The sequence below is a fragment of the Lampris incognitus genome, chromosome 18 (genome assembly GCF_029633865.1).
Source record: "Lampris incognitus isolate fLamInc1 chromosome 18, fLamInc1.hap2, whole genome shotgun sequence".
In the NCBI taxonomy this organism is placed as follows: Eukaryota; Metazoa; Chordata; class Actinopteri; order Lampriformes; family Lampridae; genus Lampris; species Lampris incognitus.
This window is the reverse complement of record NC_079228.1, coordinates 15,710,755-15,730,131: the sequence shown is the minus strand read 5'-3', so window position 1 is coordinate 15,730,131 and position 19,377 is coordinate 15,710,755. Positions and strand designations below refer to the sequence as shown.

Sequence of the window (19,377 nt, the reverse complement as noted above, 5' to 3'; positions counted from 1 at the left end):
TGCGAGGGTCTAAGGACAGGATGTTGTGTTGCTGTAAAGCCCCCTGAGGCTAATTTGTAATTTGTGTTAATGAGCTATAGATATAAAATTGACTTGATAGAGCAATACTTTCCACTCATATCTTGGGATGTTTGATTTAAAAGATAATCTAATTTAATGTAATCATGACTATTCTAATTATCTGTTCACTCCCCTCCTCTTCCCTCTCTTTCTATTTGTGTATGTCCTGTTTTTCCCAAGACTCTGTATTGACAGGCGAATCCATAAAGAAAGGATTATGGCCGCTGACGGCACCACGAATTGTGCACCCCTTGCGACTGCTATGTGCCCCGTCTCAAGGTCCGATTCACTAAACACACCGTGTGACTGGTACTACTGCACAAACTCGCCCAGAAAGGTTTGCAGCTGAGTGAAATTATGCATGTGGCAACGTATAAATGGTGGCTTTGCGCCAAGAACACAGTAGACAGGTTCAACGTCATCCTTAATGTCATCAAGTACAGCAAGATCTGTTTGACCGAGGAGCGTCAGGGTGGCATATACCAACACGGGGACCGCCGGTTCGAATCCTCGTGTTACCTCCGGCTTGGTTGGGCGTCTCTACAGACACAATTGGCTGAGTCTGTGGGTGGGTGGGTGGGTTAGCCGGATGTGGGTATGTGTCCTGGTCGCTGCACTAGCGCCTCCTCTGGTCAGTCGGGCCACCTGTTCGGGGGGGGGGAGGAACTGGGGGGAATAGCATGATCCCCCCCCATGTGCTACGCCCCCCTGGTGAAGCTACTCACTGTCAGGTGAAAAGAAGCGGCTGGCTACTCCACATGTATCGGAGGAGGCATGTGGTAAGTCTGCAGCCCTCCCCGGATCGAGGAGGAGGTGGCGCGGCGACTGAGACAGCTCGGAAAAGTGGGGTAATTGGCCGGATACAATTAGGGAGAAAATGGGGGGTTAAAAAAAAAAAAAGAAAAAAAAGAAAAGAATTGTTTGACCTGCCAGTCTGTATCCAGTGAATGATTTCGGTCTCAGTTAAATCAAAAAGTGATTTCCTCCTTTGAAATCTCCGCTCCCCGGCACACCTGGCATGACGATGCCGTCGCCCGGCTACAGTCACCGCTGCCATGAGCACTGCAAAGTCTGGGCGTCAGTTACCGCCAACTCTCCGAAGACGCCAATAATTTTCACTCTAGCTGCGTGGGGTTAATAACACCATTGTTTGTGATTAGCCCTTCTTTTTTTTTTTTTTTTTTTTGCAAAGAGGCCCGTTTGCATAGAAAGGGGCCACTTCTGCAGCAGAAGTATGCATATTACCTCATTTAAATACGTGCAATTAGAACTGAGACACTATCTGATTGGCAGTGCTGTTAGGGGTGCACCCTTTGCAGGTGCTTCGAGAGTTACAGTGTCTTTTCTGTCTTATTTGTGCAGGTTTAGCGGCCACAAAAGCCGCGCAATCCTTTTGTGAATTCGCCAGTCAGTGTTCTGTCAGTGATTGTTATTTGGGGCGCTTTAACTGTGTGCTCGCCCTCACGCCTCTCAGTGCACGGCCAGCTGTTTGCTCTGCTCTATGCTGGACTGTTAGTGTGTAACCAGACATGGAAAGAGCAACAAATCATCTTCTTAGTGCTTCAACAGTATCCACCAGCAGCAACAGATACCGCTCGTTAGCGTGTAATAAATGTGGATTGAGCTCGAACTGCTGTGAGTCTCAGCCAATAGGGAAACTCCCACTTCCGTGTTTACCAGCAACGTCATTGGTCGGCCGAGCAATGGCATCAAACATGATCACTCAGTCAGTCACTCTAAACATGATCACTCGGCAACATTATCGTTTTTTTGGTTTTGGTTTTTTTGGGGGGGGGGGGGTGGAGTTTCTCCCTTTTTCTCCCCAGTTGTATCTGGCACCCCACCCTTCCGAGCCGTCCCGGTCGCTGCTCCAACCCCTTTCAATCTGGGAAGGGCTGCAGACTACCACATGCTTCCTCCGATACTTGCGGAGTCGCCAGCCGCTTCTTTTCACCTGACAGTGAGGAGTTTCACCAGGGGGACGTAGCGCGTGGGAGGGTCACACTATTCCCCCCAGTTCCCCCCCCCCCCCGAACAGGCGCCCTGACCGACCAGAGGAGGCGCTAGTACAGCGACCAGGACACATACCAACATCCGGCTCCTCAGCTGCAGACACGGCCAGTTGTGTCTGTAGGGACGGCCGACCAAGCCGGAGGTAACACAGGACATTCGTGTTTGTAGGGCTGGGCCCACTTGACGGTTCAGCCGAAAATGAGGGAGTTGAATGTCAGGCAGAGACAGACAGAAAGAGAGACGGAGAGGAATGTGATGAATTCTACAAAAAGGCCTTGGGCCGGTTTCTGTCATCTGACATTCCCCGTGTCTCTCTAGATCTGCTGTCCTCATCCTGCTGTGTATATGTAGCCCCGTCCGCCTCTCCCACCGATCCCTCCAGTGTTGTAGTCATCTTTCTTGTTCTCTGTCCATCCCTCTCTGCACTGCCAACTGAAAGTCAGCTGTGGTACAGTATAAAGTTATACAATATGGTCGCACCCATTGCTCCGTCAAAGCTATATCCTCTGGACACCTTACAAAGCTTCCTGTAACAAGAACATCAAAAAGCCCATATTGAGTTTTGCAAAGTGATAATGCAGTTTTGCAGGGTTTGGAAACGTAGGCTATATTAACTGGTACTGAATTAATTAACTAGATCATTTTAACTACCGGATCATGGATACACATTGATTTGAATGATTTACTTTTTTTTTTTTCTCCCTCCTTTTTCTCCCCAGTCTTACGTGGCCGACTACCCCACTCTTCCGAGCCACCGCCTCTGCCGTACCGGGGAGGGCTGCAGACTACCACATGCCTCCTCTGATACATGTGGAGTCGCCAGCCGCTTCTTTTCACCTGACAGTGAGGAGTTTCGCCAGGGGGTCATAGCACATGGGAGGATCACGTTATTCCCCCCAGTTCCCCCTCCCCCTCGAACAGGCACTCCGATTGACCAGAGGAAGCGCTAGTGCAGCGACCAGGACACATACCCACATCCGGCTCCCCACCCGCAGACCGGCCAACTGTGTCCGTAGGGACGCCCGACCAATGAGGGATTTATTTTAACGTGCAATGAAAAAAAACCCCACAAGGTTGCATTCCTGCATTGCGTTGCCTCTGTTACAATGAGGTATATATTTTAATCATTTTTAAACTGATTGTACTCGTTTTTTAAACAGTTTCTGTGAAGTTTTTACCTGCTGAAGCAGAAGTGAAGAAAACACAGCTGTCATGCAACCACACGCAACACAGTCGCAGTTGTGGCTCGTGTCTAGACGGTTACCCTAGATTTGCGAAACTCACACACTCTCGCACATGCACACTCAATTCAGCACAGCAGCGCTTCACAAGCATTACGTTAAGGTTCGGTTGAGGTAGAGGTTAAGTTAAGAGTCCCGTGAGAGTTTTGCAAATCTAGGGGTTGCCATCTAGACACGACCTAGAGCACCATATAAACTCTCAGGTGACATCCTCTTCTTCCCGAGACGGCCGTTCCCCGTTTTGGCTGACGGCCAGTGGACTGCAGAGGCCAAAAGGCTGATACTTTCCATAGATGAGAAAACTTCAGATGGAGGTCTCGGAGATGGGAACATCTGATTTGCTCAAAGCACAACACAAGGACGTTGGGGTGAGTGACTTCTGGATCAACATGGTTCCCCAAGCTCGATTCAAAAACATGAGAGCTACTGCAATGCTCCTACTCACAATTTCCCCTCCACATACATATGTGTGAGTCCACGTAATATGCGAGTCATCGTTTTCTTCAATGAACTCGATCAAGAACCAGGAAAGAAACAGACTCTGCAATGCACATGTTGGCCAGTGCCTCAGGACTGCCACAACAGAAAACAGGCCTGATGTCAGAAGGACTGCCTCATCCCATCACTCTCACTTCTCTCACTGATTGGTGAATGAACATCCATTTATTTCTGTCCATTTGTCCATGACTAAATGGTTGGTTTTGGACTTCTTTTGTTTCAAGAGCGCTTTTTTCCCCCCATTGTGTGACCCTCAACACAGGCTTTGAAAATCCCAGGCTTAAATTATCACTACTACCACCACCACCACCACCACCACCATTACTACTACTGGGGTGAATACTGTTGGGCTTAATACTCCTGTCTGTGCCCGACCAAGGCAATAGGAAAGAAGAACTGGAGTTGGTCCCCGGGGGCTGTACCAAAGCTGCCCACTGCTCCTGTACAATAGGATGGGCTAAATGCAGAGAACAAATCCATTGTAACTGCATAACTTTACAATGATGAAATAAAATGGTTTTTTTCTTTCTTTCTACTACAACTATTACTGCTACTAATAATAATCATCATCATCATCATAAATTAATAATGATAACAATAATTGTAATAGCAGCGACATCTGCACATAAAACAACTTTTACTGGCACAATGGGGGAAAAAATCTGCATGTTTTGGCCCTTGGCTTGGCATGCATGAAATAATTTGGCCCTTTGGGAAAACTGATTGGGAAACCCTGTGTTAGGGTTGGAGTTAGGTACTATTTATGACAATAAAAACAGTTTACTTTTAAAATGCATTATGTCATGTTATTTTGATGAGGATTCTTACATAACGGCACAACAAATGTTAGGGAAAATCTTTTGTTTATGTAAGAAAAAAAATGAACATCAGCCGATACATAATTATCGGATTTTTAAATCCTCAAATATCGAAATCGGTATCGGTCTTAAAAATCCTCTATCGGTGGGGCTCTAATTTGCTGCACTAACAAACTTCTTCAGTGCAAAAGTAAACTTTGACACCACAGATGAAACTTTAGCCTACCATGTTCTGGGGACCTGATTTGAAATTTGTGCAGCAGCCGCACATTCAAAACGTTATTTGAGGGCTGTACCACAATGCTTTATGAGACACTGATTATGTAACAGTTGGTCATTATCGGGCAAAAAAAGTTAGTGAAATGCACTGGGCCTGCGGCCAATTTACAGCAATATTTTTCAACAATGAATCCCTCCCTTATCCGGTGAAAGCAGGCTGCACTCACTTCATCCTCATTCAGCTGTCTACTGACACAGTGGAGGGTCATAGTGCTGGCTAATGGGAGAAGAATGGATGCTTTCTCTTCCACCTTGCTAAATGAGGAAAAACAAGGCGGGGGTTCAATTTAGCATAAAAGCTGAGCTGAACTACATCCACACGTGGTCTGGGCCAGCCATGCATTCTCTAGGAATTATCCTGCATATGCAGAGCTGATCTGCTTGCTTATTCTCTCTCTCTCTCTCTCTCTCTCTCTCTCTCTCTCTCTCTCTCTCTCTCTCTCTCTCTCTCTCTCTCTCTCTCTCTCTCTCTCTCTCTCTCTCGCGCACACTCACACGCATAAATACATGCATGCAAACAGACACGGTTGCCTTCTGCATGCACACTTAGAAAGCACTGCAGTAAGTCACAGATCCTTAACAGGTTCATTGTGCTGGTAAGGGAAGATGGACTTAAGAGATACAGAAAGAGCAAAACAAACTGGACATGTATCTTATCAACACAGACAGCCTGAACTCGTCCTATACAACCTGTGAAGGTAATGCACAATGCTCCGGCACGGCTGCTCGCATGTACCAATAATTATCCCTGGACACATCGATCCTAGAAACCCCTCCCCTGCTTCCACGTAAGGACACGGCCCTCACTTAGATTTTTAAATCTGACCATTATACAAACCTGACGGAGCGACTTGGCTTCTAGCACAGGACATCATAAGCTCTTAAATAAATGTTTGCACACGCATACATGCACAAGATCATGCATACCTTCCTACTTAACAGTGCTAAACTGGCTATTGTAGGACAAGAGCGTTGCCAGCCGCAGCATCACCCTTTCGAGTGACTGAACAGATGTGGTCCTCATCCAGCAAGACAGATAATGCAAATGAAAGGAGAAACAGTTTCAAGGGCCTATATAACCGCCGGCTGCCTGGGAAGATTGGTAGGTACAGCGAGGCTGGTTGAGAAAGGCACACATTTGTATCACTCGATGCGCTGACAGAAAAGTATTTTTACAGCAGACGGATAAGCCAGATCTGTATAGCAGGGGTGTCAAACCTATTTTGACCTAAAATGTATCAATGCATTTGCCAAGTTTTGTAAATCTCGAGTCGAGCAGTGCCCTTGAAAAATATAATGTATCACTGTTATTCGCTGTATCACTGCTGGCCAGTTCCTCACAACACAAAGCTACAGATTTCATGGAAAAATTGCATAATTCATAATCAATGCATCATAAATACTATATAAAATAATTTCTCCTGTATGCATAAGCGGAGCGACCATGGGGGTAGAGGGGGCAACCACCCCAGGGCCCACACTCAGTAGGGGCCCTGCTGTTTTTACAAAACTAGTCCCATCAGCACCGCCAGAGGCGAACAAAGTTTCAGCCATTAAAAGCTGCTAGTGCAGTGCCAATTCGGGTGTAATCCCCCCTCTGACCACAATGTGGGTTGCAATAGCAGAGTGGCGCTGTTTGTCCGGTCACCACGGGAAGAACGTGTCTGTGTGTATGTATATGTAGGTCCTTCCAATTTTTGAGACAACCACTCATCCAAACAACTTCATACTCGGCACTGCACTTCCTTGAGTCCTCAACAATACACCCGCCAAGTGTGAAGTTGATCGGATGAACAATTGTCGAGAATATCGAGGGACAGTCCTACACACAGACATGAACAGAGACTCCTTCCATTTTAGTTAGTTAGATTTGTGTTCGTGCATGGATGAGGCCAGACTATCCAGTCTCCCTTTGCACTGTGCTGAGTGGGACATCACTGACAAAGACAAAGTGGCTGGCAGGTTTGCCACCATGACGGAGAGGAGCATGAAGTCTGAAAAAGGGGCCGTGATACGTATGTACAAAGTTTGTTAACCTGTTCAGATTATTTTGTTCTAATTAGGATGGTGGAATACACAAATGGACTAAATTACAACAGGCTGAGCAGGGACAACAATCTGTGAGTGAAACATCCATATTTATTCTTTATTAACATAAACTTTGGATGTGAAGAAATCAGTCAGAATGTTAAATTAATCTGCTGTTTAACTCCATGCCTACCGAATCTCGGCACTTGTCTGTGTCACTGCCTGTGGTGTTGTCGACCGCTGTGTCTATTTTATGTTTGACAAGTCATGTCAATTTTATTTTTATAGCCCGATATCATAAATTACAAATTTGCCTCAATGGGCTTTACAGCAACACAACATCCAGTCCTTGGGCAGGCCTTGTAGGCCTTGTATAGTGTTGTATCCCGCTGTGTCTATTTTATGAACCGACATGGTACTGATACAGTGCACCTGGCCCGTCGCTCTCTATCGGTGGTGGTGCTGAACTGTTCGGCAATCGATGCACTTGTGCTGTCCTCGTTGCTGAAAGAGTTGAACACGACTGTCAACCTGCTTTCTTTTTTTGGTCTTCAGACCAGGCTTGTCTGACAAAGTGGCTTCACGGTATGTTTTCTTAGACAAAACGTTGCTTGGCTAAATAAGTGACAATTTTTGTTTGATTTGATTTTGATATACTTTATTAATCCCCATAAGGAGATTCTTTCTCTGCATTTACCCATCCTAGCTTTGTAGCTAGGAGCAGTGGGCAGCCGCCTAGAGTGCCTGAAGACCAACTCCAGTTCGTCTTGCCATTGCCTTGGTCAGGGGCACAGACAGGAGTATTAACCCTAACATGCTTGTCTTTATAATGGTGAGGGAAGTCAGAGCACCCGGAGAAAACCCACCACAGACACGGGGGGATATGCAAACACCACACAGGACGACCTGGGACGACCCCCAAGGTTGGACAACCCCGGGGTTCAAACCCAGGACCTTCTTGCTGTGAGGCAACAGAGCTAACCACTGGGTCATCGTGCCACCCAGTGGTTAGCTATGGATAGGATATGATAGGCTATATAAGTTATTTTACAGTTGTGAATGGACAACCCCGGGGTTCAAACCCAGGACCTTCTTGCTGTGAGGCAACAGAGCTAACCACTGGGTCATCGTGCCACCCAGTGGTTAGCTATGGATAGGATATGATAGGCTATATAAGTTATTTTACAGTTGTGAATGGACAACCCCGGGGTTCAAACCTAGGACCTTCTTGCTGTGAGGCGACAGCGCTAACCACTGGGCCACCGTGCCGCCCAGTGGTTAGCTATGGATAGGATAGGCTATATCAGCTATTTTACAGTTGAGAATTTTAAAATTACTATCAGAAGGGCTCCTCGACAATGCTTCACCCCCTCTGTGCTGAGAGCCTAGCTCCGCCCCTGCCTGTATGTATACGAGTATGTTGGTTGGCACGGTGGTTTACAGTCACCAACCTCGTTTCCATCCAATTGTTTTTGTGAGAATTTTGTCACTTTAAGTAAAAAAGGCTTGATGTAAATGGCAAATAATGAATAAGATCCTGAAAATTCACATAAAAATTTTTTTACGCTCAGTTGAGGTGGATACATTTCTTATTCGATAAAATGAAATTCCATAAATAACAATGGAAATGGACTTACCAAACAAAAAGTGAAATGCAAATAACAGATACAGGTGGAAAGAAGAGAAAATTTAAAAAAAAACATAACAGCAGCATAATCCAGCTGTTTCCTGCTGTTTATCAAGATTTGTCAAAAAAATCTGTTAACCAATGGTTAGTACAAGCCCTGGACCATGTGGGAACTAAGCCTTGGACTAAAGTGGACATCAGCTGAACCAAAAGAGCAACAAAAACTTTGCCAATATGAACCAGATAGACTCTGTCCATCTTTCCCTTGGGTGTGGAAAAACAGACATGAGGTAGGACACATTGGCCCGTGTTCGGGTCTATTTCCATTTGCACAGATCTAATGGAAAAATCAAATCAGGGGGCGCCCGGGAAGCATAGCAGTCTACTCCGTTGCCTACCAACAGGGGGATCGCTGGATCGAATCCCCTTGTTGCCTCAGGCTTGGTCGGGCATCCCTACAGACACAATTGGCCGTGTCTGCGGGTGGAAAGCTGGATGTGGGTATGTGTCCTGGTCACTGCACTACCGCCTCCTCTGATCAGTCGGGGCGCCTGTTTGAGGGGGAACTGGGGGGAATAGCGTGATCCTCCCATGCACTGTGTCCCCCTGGCGAAACTCCTCACTGTCAGGAGAAAAGAAGCGGCTGGCGACTCCACATGTATTGAAGGAGGCATGTGGTAGTCTGCAGCCCTCCCCGGATCAGCAGAGGGGGTGCAGCAGCGACCGGGACAGCTCGGAAGAGTTGGGTAATTGGCCAAGTACAATTAGGGAAGGGGGAAAAATCCTCCCCCCTAAAAAAAAATCAAATCAAACTTTATTTGTATAGCATCTCTCATGAGGTTAGTGCAATTCAAAGTGCTTCAGAGATGACCGAAGAGCCGATAATAAGACAGAAGACAGAGCAATTTAAGACAATTTGAGCATAATGAAAATAAGTAGCTAAATAAAAGCTATAGATTAAAAAGATAAAACAAAGACAAATAAAATCGATAAGAGGGATAAAAAATATATGAGAATATTAATAATAAGATCCATCTATCCATGATCCAAACCGCTTGTCCTGCCCTCGGGGTCGTGGGGATGCTAAGAGAGATAATAAAATGGAATATAATTTCATAACATAAATACAATAAGATAAGTGAACAAGATATACGTAGTATGTAATGTCTACAAACCATTCCTCATCAAAAGCCAGGCTGAAGAGGTGGGTTTTAAGTTTACGATTATAAAGATTTCAACACTCCCAGCTGCTCTCACATCCTCAGGCAGAAAAGAACCCCAATCCGCATGACTTTTATTGGGGTACTTAAATATTTGCCTGAACTTTATTCTAAAGTTGACTGGAAACATGTCTACTGTCCCCTAACAGCTCAGGTCCCAAGGTCCCAGATTGATCCCAGCTCTTCTCTGTGGTGTTTTTTCTATGTGTGGGATTCCTCTGAAAAAAGACATGCATACTAAGTAAATGAGGAACTATGAATGATTTGTGTCTGTGGGCCCTGTGACAGACTACTGACCTCTCCAGGGTCTCTTCCTGCTTTGAAATGCCTGCTAGGCTCCAACTCTCTTCTATAGCTCCTCAATGGATAAGAACGTACTGGCAAAGCATAAGTTACCGAATGTGAGTATGTATAACTACATTCCTCCGCCAAACTGAGACTTCTGGCATTGGGGATATTCTAGCTAGCCTGTCGTTATCAGGGCATTAGGTCTGAGCATAGCCATGTGTCATGATGGATCAGTGCTTGAATTTATTCTTCATATTAGAAAAGGTATGATGGTTTGAAACAGACTGATAACTAGAAGGCACGTATTCTGATATGGAGATATTTTTCCACACATCCCCACAACATGGAGGCAACTCTACCTGACAACAGATTCTGGTGATGGAACGTCAGCACAATATTTCTCACACTCAGATGACACCTATCAAGTTTGATAAATATAATGCACACAATCTAGTAATGCAACACTATCTTTGAAGGTATAATGCATAGGATTTTCCTTAAAAACGATGTATAGACTCATACATAATCCCTCCCAATTATGACTTATGACCCACCAGACGTGTGTGGTGGTGTCCGTACCTGCAGAGACCCTGTCCTCTGCCTGTATTATCTTATTTTTCCTATTTTGCTATGTATGGGACGTTACTGGGCGTTAACCTTTGGGATGCGGTACTCTATAAAAACGTAGCGACCTATGGCATCCAGGTGGTATGGCGGTCTATTCTGTTGCCTACCAACGCGGGGATCGCTGGTTTGAATCCCCGTGTTACCTCCGGCTTGGTCGGGAATCCCTACAGACACAATTGGCCGTGGCTGTGGGTGGGAAGCCGGATGTGGTTATGTGTCCTGGTCGCTGCGCTAGGGCCTCCTCTGGTCAGTCGGGGCACCTGTTCGGGGCGGGGGGGGGGGGATAGTTATTCTCCCACATGCAACGTCCCCCTGGTGAAACTCCTTACTGTCAGGTGAAAAGAAGTGGCTGGCGACTCCACATGTATCGGAGGAGGCATGTGGTAGTCTGCCGCCCTCCCCAGATCGGCAGCGGGGGTGGAGCAGCGACCGGGACGGCTCAGAAGAGTGGGGTAACTGGCCACGTACAATTGGGGAAAAAAAAAAGGGGGGGGATTAAAAAAAAGATGTTTTAGTCTGACTACCGAAGGGGTAGACCAGGTGCCAGATCGAGATTGTACGCTCGCATCCGAGAGGAAGCTACGACAATGGTGGACACAGCGCCAAAAAGATGCAAATATAGAGAGGCGAAATGCCAAGCGGACAAAGTTCGTTCCAAAACGAGTGAATCTGGGGTTGGCTTTCACCCACTGGCAAGCACTGAAGGAGAGGATGGGGATGAAGAGCGACACGGAGTTGGCCTGTGTTCTGGACACTGCAGTCAGAAGGCGTGTCCTTCTGGTGTTGTTGAGCCGGGGGGGGGGGGGGGCAACTTTGAACGTTGTGTTTATAAACCGCAACCAACAAATCTTACTCGTTCCACCTTTAATGTGAAGGGCACTGCCATTTTACCCTGAGGTGCAAGTTTTGAGTTCTTGCTTTCAAAGCAGCACTGGGCAAAGTTCACCAGATCATCTGAGACCAGTCAGTTTGTGTATGATGACATTAAAGAAACAATCATGTCAAAAAGTTTTTTTTCTCTTTTCTTTGAAACTCGGCTTTCAGTTCATTCAGCAGTCCGATGGGGTCAGCAAGTAAAGTTAGACCTAGACCCAGGAGCCACTACCCGTCCACAAGCCGTGCATACTCCACTCGGCTTGCTTAAAAAAATCCTGTGATCTCAGGCAACAGCTTCCTAAAAGTACTCTCAGCTCAACCAGCACACGTCAGTGGGCAGGAGCGGGCCTTTAAGTAACAGTAACACTCATCTATGCAAGAGCAGAAAAGCCTCTTCTGGAGCCTCCATGCCAGAACTGGGTTCAATCTTCACAACGATATCTGCTGGGTCTTTTATATTTAGCCTTTTTATGCAGAGTGCCTGCTGGGCAAAGTTAGGGAAAGGATCATTTCATTTGCAGACTGCAATAATCCCTCTACTCTTGACAAGCAATAGCAGGTGCCCCATAAGTTGTAATGGAAAGAGTTAACCATGTGGTGTTTGAGTCTTATTTGCCGATACATTTTTTAAAAAATCCTCCAGCAAAAGAGTGTGAAGAGTCAATATGAAGCATGCTGCGATCAAATGGCAGTTTCTAACTGATTAATACAATCCATCTTAACATTATCAGAGTGGGTGGCGTAGCGGTCTATTCCATTACCTACCAACACGGGGATCAGCGGTTCAAATCCCTATGTTACCTCCGGCTTGGTCGGGCATCCCTACAGACACAATTGGCTGTGTCTGCAGGTGGGAAGCCGGATGTGGGTACGTGTCCTGGTCGCTGCACTAGCGCCTCCTCTGGTCGGTCGGGGTGCCTGTTCGGGGGGGGGACTGTGGGGGAATAACGTGATCCTCCCATGCGCTACGTCCTCCTGGTGAAACTCCTCACTGTCAGGTGAAAAGAAGTGGCTGGCGACTCCACATGTATGGGAGGAGGCATGTGGTAGTCCGCAGCCCTCCCCGGATCAGCAGAGGGGGTGGAGCAGAGACTGGGACGGCTCAGAAAAGTTGGGTAATTGGCCAAGTACAATTGGGGAGAAAAAAGGGCCAACATTTTTTATATATATATATACACACACACACACACACACACATATATATATATATCAGGATATATACATCAGGGTGGAGTCTATGATCTACATACCTTATGAACTTAAAACTAAAAATGAACAAAAAGTTGATGCATTTTTGAAACCAATGTTAATGACCAAGACCAGGTGTTGTATTCCGACCAGAAAACAACTTAGAAACACAACAGTGCTGTATCGTAGTAGTGCAGTCAAACAAACTGTGATGAAGAAACAGGAAGTGACTTATTACGACGTGAGATGTCAGGTGACTATTCTGTGAACCTTCATCCTACGACCTTTTTGAACATGGTCTAGTTATTACTTGTGTTGTTACAGAGAGTTTGCAAAATATGTTCACTATTATTTCCATTTGTTCTTGTATTCCTCCTGCCTGTGTATTTTATTTTGTAATTTTGGCATGTTCGAAATAAAAGATCAATCCAAGAAAAGAAAAAAACCTCACCTCACCTAGGTCGTCCGTCAGCATGCCCAAACAGGGTTTCGGTTGCGCATGCTTGTTTAAAGCATGGGGAGCTACTCCACATGCAGTTCGATGGTTCGCCGCTAACTGGAGATTCTACTCTATTCTATTCTATTCTGTGAAGGTGACGTTATATTATTCGGTTAGACAGAAAGATAAACAAAGTGAAGGGCGTGTTGGCAAGCAGGTAAAAAGGGAGACAGGCTGACACTTGTGAAGTGCATCCAGAGTAGCATGTGGTCTTACGGTTGAGCTGGTTTGAATGTTATCAGATTGTGCCCCACTAGAGATAAAAGAGAAAAGGGCACATTTTGGCCTTCAAGGTTTGCCTCAGCAATCAGAGCTGACATTTGAATATATGGACAGGCAGAGCGAATCCTAAGTGCACATCAGCTAGAAAAGGATATCACCGGTGAAAAATAATTGGCATTATTCCAGTGTGTATACCAACAACTTCTGTAAAAGAGTAGCCAACAATAGACTACCTTGTCTCTTTGCCGAAGCAAAATGTCACACACATAATTGGTTGGAGATGCACTTTTGATCACCTTTTCGCACTAAGAGCTGGAACGCTCAGAAATACTTAACACCACAACTATTGCTTTCAACCTCCGGCATTGCTACATCTCGAATATTTGCTACCGCAGAGAAAATAAAAACCAGTGTCCTAGAAAAGTAATGAAGTGCTGTTGCACAAGCAGCAGTGACTAGCAACAATTTGGTCTTGATAAATCAATGGCCACCTTTTTTTCCCAGGAACACATTGTATGAGGCGCGATGAAAGGTGCCAAGTGTTTGGAATGCCGTTTCTCTCCCTGTGAGCCTTGGATAACAGTTTTTCCTTCAGGTTTGCCCCTGCCAGAAAACTGCCCTGAGCGAGGCCACAAGTTGGCAGCGCAGTTAAAATAGTACAACGGGGGGGGGGGGGACCCCACAATGTTATGATCTTGGGCTCTGTTCCAAACATTATGGCATACTAGTCTCGTGAAGCTATGTGCAATACACAGTGCAATTTTCGTTGGTCAGGTTCCAAAACCTACATTATACAGGGAGTGAAACAATATGCACCCCTGTGTGGAGGGAGGACTGTAGCCCCTGACGCCTGAGGAGAAAGACTTCATAACACATAGCTCAGCCATTGGGCTGGTAATTGACTTCCGTCTGCGTGTGTGTGTGTGTGTGTGTGTGTGTGTGTGTGTGTGTGTGTGTGTGTGTGTGTGTGTGTGTGTGTGTGTGTGTGTTCTTGTTTTTGTAGACGCTGAGTGTGTGTGGAGCACTTCCTCTCTTAAGGAAACTGAGATACGGTTGAATTTACACATGCTCCCTCTGACAACCTTGCTAGCCAAGAGCCCGGCGTCTAATTGACAGTGGAGCACTAGCATGCAAGAAAAAGCTGCAAAAGTGTTATAGATGCATCTGCAAAATCCACTTGTTCTTGTATGGACACACACAGTCACATTTTCTAGGCACAAGCACACACAAGCATGCTACACAGACACATATGCACACACACAAACACACAAAAAAAAACCACACACACAGCCTTCATTCAGCAGTGTACAATACCCCTTTTCATTCTTTTCTGCACTTGTGATTCTCTGGGTAGGATGTGAGTGGGTGAGAGAGAGCTAGACACACCGACAGACAAGACAGACAGACGGACAGAAGGACAGAAGGACAGACAGACAAAGGGTAAGGCAGGGATTTGTGGTCAACCAATGAGAGGAGAGATGTTCCCTGAACACAGTGTGACTGAGCACGCCTGGTCCCCTGACCTGACCCTTTGCTAACGTGCCCGGGGATGTGCCACAGTGAATGTATCTGGGGTCAGCAGTTGATATGACGTGAGCCCAAGGGCAACAGTCCACCTGTGCCATGAGACATGCACCTTTAAGAGGCTTCCCATGCTGTGACAGTGGCCTCTCTCTGCCCTAACGTCTTACTTTGCTGAAGAAACAGGTGGACAGGACATACTGCTTGGGGTTTTTTTTTTTGGGGGGGGGGGTTGCTGTTGTTTTGCTATCCAAACTGTCACAGCTGTCCGTGTTGGGTTAGAAGCTGGGAGAGGAGGCGGTCAGACTCAAAACTGCAATTGAGGCATGACCCCTTTGGTAGTCAACCCAAAACACCCCCCTTTTTTTCTCCCCCATTGTATCTGACCAATTACCCCACTCTTCCAAGCCATCCCGGTCGCTGCTCCACCCCCTCTGCCGATCCGGAGAGGGCTGCAGACTACCACATGGCTCCTCTGATATACGTGGCGTTGCCAGCCGCTTCTTTTCACCTGACAGTGAGGAGTTTCGCCAAGGGAACATAGGGCGTGGGAGGATCATGCTATTCCCCCCAGTTCTCCCTCCCCCCTGAACAGGCGCCCCAATCAATTAGAGGAGGCGCAAGTGCCGCGACCAGGACACACACCCACATCTGGCTTGCCACCCGCAGACATGGCCAATTGTGTCTGTAGGGATGCCCGACCAAGCCGGAGGTAACACAGGGATTCGAACCGGTGATCCCCATGTTGGTAGGCAATGGAATAGACTGCTACACTACCCGGAAGCCAACCTAAAACATCTTCTCTGTGTGGCCAAAGTGACTCACGGGGAGCCATGTCAGACGCTATCCTCATCCTTGACCACTGCAGTCTGTGTTGCACCGCGACATGACAGTCACTTCTGTACTGAACTGCATCGTCAAGTGCATTCGGGTTTGGCCAGCTTGGCTGACTCACCACAGAGCCTCAAGTACCAGACACAGTGAAATATGCAGCTATTTCTTAATAGTCAACAGACTAGACAAAACACTTCCAAATAAATCAAGCCGTTTTCTAAAGCTTATTACATACCCGCTTGGATTTTAAGGTTTCTGGGTAATCCAATTAAGTAAATCCTGCAACACTATAAAGAGATAAAAAAAAACCCCAACATATTTTAAAATGTATTATGTAACTGTATTTGAATCTGTTCTGTGGTTTTCAAGTCTCTCCCTTGTAGCTGTGAGGAATTTGGCACTCATATATAGCAATTTGAGAGTCAATTAGCTTGGTCTAGCCACGTGTACTCAGACGTGCCAAGATAAAACAACAGGGTAAACTGTCAGGTTGGCACATGGTAAACAAACTAATAAACTGCTCATATTTTCCATGGGACCATTCAGTGTCAAATAGACGTCAAGGATAATATTACTTATTGCCTGGCAGTACTTCTTGGCACCAGTCCTGAGTGCTCTGCCTCAATTCCAGTGTTGACTGATTTTAAAATTGAGAGCTGGGAGCATGGCCGAGGGTTTCGTGATTACATTTTTGAGGGTGTTTTTACACGAGGAAAACCTTTCTTTGTGCCCTGACAGCAGCCACAATAGCCATTCACTGGCCAGTAGGGTAGCATTTTTGCCAAACAAAATGCAAAAGAAAAAAGAAAAAAAAAGCTGTGTGCTACATAGGATTTCATCTTGGCCGTCTAAAGAAAATTGAAAATCTATCACATATTAAGTGAGCTCCCTGGGCATGCAGAGCACAAAGCTCCCAGGAGTCCATCTGACCTAATCTAGTCACAGTTTACAGCAGGAGATATGGTGAAAATCAACTTCAAATTGGCCTTGGTTTAAAACTTTTATCCTTTTTTGGAGCAGCGTGAGCATGCAGGCTCATGGAGGTGGTTCGGCTCCCATGTGCACTAAGGCCCAAGTTGTGGTCTGAGGAGACTCGTTACTCACTGAGCATACTTTGGGTTTTATGGCATCCCACTGACCTGGATTGTCAGTATACTAAAAGTATTCATCCCTCAATATAATCCCCTATTGAAAGCTGAGGACTGCTACACCACATAATCAGTCATGCAGGTAAGAGGTGCAGGAATCCCTGCCAAGGCTGCGACAACACTGGAATGAAGAACTATGCCGAGAGTCAGCTGTGATGCTGAGATAGACGGGGGATGGATGAGGGTATACAGTACGAGAAGAGACGGCAAGAAGAGAGGGGAAAGTGGGATGACAGCGCAAGTGAGGATTGTAAATGGAGAGCTTGGAGAAAAATATAACAGATGGGTGGAAGAACTTTCTCTCCTTCCCTTTCAGGGTGTATTTGTGGTTTTGTCAGCACAGATGTGCTTGCGGCAGGTCAAAACTGTGACCTTTGTCACATGAAACCAATGACCCCGTTGACCTTTTTGAGCCCCATCAATGTTGACAATTTGATGATGCGAAGATCCAATATGGAGTAAAGATTGACAAAAGCAATGGATCGCAGTGGACAGTGTGTGTGAGCACTTTACCCGTCCCATCACTCGCTGCTGTAGACCACCAACGTGGTTTTGGCGCCCATGTGAAAAACAAAAGTTTAAACAAAAGCCAAAATTCAAAACAAGCAACTGGCATCATCATCTCACCCGCACACCTTTGCATGCTGGGATACCTTATGAGACGTTCTACTGCCGGGGACTACGAGTTCATAATGGATTTATGCCCCTTTTCCACTACATGGTACCGGCTCAACTCGACTCGACTTTTTCGTTTTCTATTACTGGAAATACCGGCATTTCGATATCTGTTACCACTTTTCTGGTACCACCTTTGTCGAGGTTGCAAAAAAACTGGAGCGGGTACCAAAATCAACGCAGACCAGCTACACTGAGGGGGTCCTGTTACGGTAATGGAAAATGACACTGCAAGTCGAGTCAAGTCCAGTTGAGCCAGTACCATGTAGTGGAAAAGGGGCATTAGACACCAGGGACCATGCTACAGTAGAACAGTGAAAACGCCAAGGAAAGCTTCTGAACGCTGCACTGAATTTGTCAGACTCAGTAAGCATGTTAAAAAAAAAAACCCAGAAGAGTGTACTCAGCAGAGTGCAGATCTCCACCAGGCGTATCTCCCCTTCTCCGGTGCTCGGACTTGGTGACAAACCACCCTTTTTTTCGCCTACCGGGAGAAAGAAAATACGGAGGCACTGCCTGCGTATCTCCCCTTCTCCGCTGCTCAGAGTCAGACTTAGACAAAGACTAGCTGAGGAGTCAGCACTCAATTGCAGTATAAAACAGGTTTTTCAAAGGTTCTGAATCAGAGCAACCATGAGAGGTCCTTCCTCATACAGTCATAACTGTGCACAAAAATGACTTGGCTTACAGGCCCGGTAGTATGCGAGATTAGAAGCGGACAGATTGCACTGCGCCCAAGTTGAATCAACGGGAAATATGGCGGGGGGGGGGGGGTTACTATGCAGCACTCATGCTACAAAATCTACTTAATAAAAACGTTTTGCAGGCGTCCGGGTGGCATGGTGGTCTATTCCGTTGCCTACCAACACAGGGATCTCCGGTTCGAAGCCCTGTGTTACCTTCAGCTTGGTCGGGCGTCCCTACAGACACAATTAGCCGTGTCTCTGCGGGTGGGAAGCCAGATGTGGGTATGTGTCCTGGTTGCTGCACTAGCGCCTCCTCTGGTTGGTCGGGGGCGCCTGTTCAGGGGGGAGGGGGAACTGGGGGGAATAGCGTGATCCTCCCACATGCTACGTCAGGTGAAAAGAAGTGGCCGGCGACTCCACATGTATCAGAGGAGGCATGTGGTAGTCTGCAGCCCTCCCCCAGATTGGCAGAGGGGGTGGAGGGGGCTCAAGCCAGCCACCCTCCCTCTCATCGAAGTAGGAAGTATTACCAAATATTTTATTAAATAATTAGGTCTCGCGAAAATATACGTGCTGTACATAATAGGGTGGGGCTTTTTGTTATAGCAGCTTTCAGTTTGCAGACGGTATCTTTATTCAACTGAATTCTCAGCTCAACTTTTGGCCATACACAGTTGGAGCTCCGGTCAAAACACTGAACGATTCAGTGAACAAATCTTTTGAACGAATCTTTTAATGAACTAATTCTAATGATTCAGTACAGTGAAAAGAACTGATTTGCCCATCAGGAACACCCGCCCTACAATTTTTTTTGGCTTTCCCCCCCTTTTTTGCCCCCCAATTGTATCTGTCCAATTACCCCACTCTTCTGAGCAGTCCTGGTTGCTGCTCCACCTCCTCTGCCGATCCAGGGAGGTCTGCAGACTACCACATGCCTCCCCCGATACATGTGGAGTCGCCAGCCACTTCTTTTCACCTGACAATGAGAAGTTTCGCCAGGGGGACATAGCACATGGGAGGATCACGCTA

General features: G+C 46.5%; 1 protein-coding gene across 2 annotated transcripts in view; it reads right to left on the bottom strand.

Moving 5' to 3' along the window:
* Positions 1-19,377, bottom strand: part of ctnnal1 (catenin (cadherin-associated protein), alpha-like 1) — a 96,552-nt gene that overhangs the window by 55,600 nt on the left and 21,575 nt on the right. The window contains exon 2 of one of the 2 annotated variants that reach the window (XM_056298179.1): positions 2,554-2,600. The exons of the other annotated variant lie outside the window; for it this stretch is intronic. The gene's annotated coding sequence lies outside the window, so the exon portion shown is untranslated. The remainder of the gene's footprint in view (positions 1-2,553; positions 2,601-19,377) is intronic. 2 annotated transcript variants of the gene reach the window in all.